Source organism: Mandrillus leucophaeus, unplaced genomic scaffold (genome assembly GCF_000951045.1).
Source record: "Mandrillus leucophaeus isolate KB7577 unplaced genomic scaffold, Mleu.le_1.0 Scaffold930, whole genome shotgun sequence".
Lineage (NCBI taxonomy): Eukaryota > Metazoa > Chordata > Mammalia > Primates > Cercopithecidae > Mandrillus > Mandrillus leucophaeus.
Genome location: NW_012110142.1, coordinates 61115 through 61651, shown reverse-complemented (window position 1 = coordinate 61651; position 537 = coordinate 61115).

Below are 537 nucleotides of genomic sequence, written 5' to 3'. Positions count from 1 at the left end.
TGAATCCATCTGGTCCTGGACTTCTTTTTGTTGGTATGCTATTAATTGTTGCCTCAATTTCAGAGCCAGCTATTGGTCTATTCAAGGATTCAACTTCTTCCTGGTTTAACCTTGGGAGAGTGTAAGTGTCCAGGAAGTTTCCATTTCTTCTAGATTTTCTACTTTATTTGCGTAGAGGTGTTTATAGTATTCTCTGATGGTAGTTTGTATTTCTTTGGGGTCGGTGGTGATATCTCCTCTATCGTTCTTTATTTCATCTATTTGATTCTTCTCTCTTTTCTTCTTTATTAGTCTTGCTAGTGGTCTATCAATTTTGTTGATCTTTTCAAAAAACCAAGTCCTGGATTCATTGATTTTTTCGAAGGGTTTTTTGTGTCTGTATCTCCTTCAGTTCTGCTCTGATCTTAGTTATCTCTTGCCTTCTGCTAGCTTTTGAATGTGTTTGCTCTTGTTTCTCTAGTTCTTTTAATTGTGATGTTAGGGTGCCAATTTTAGATCTTTCCTTCTTTCTCTTGTGGGCATTTAGTGCTATAAATT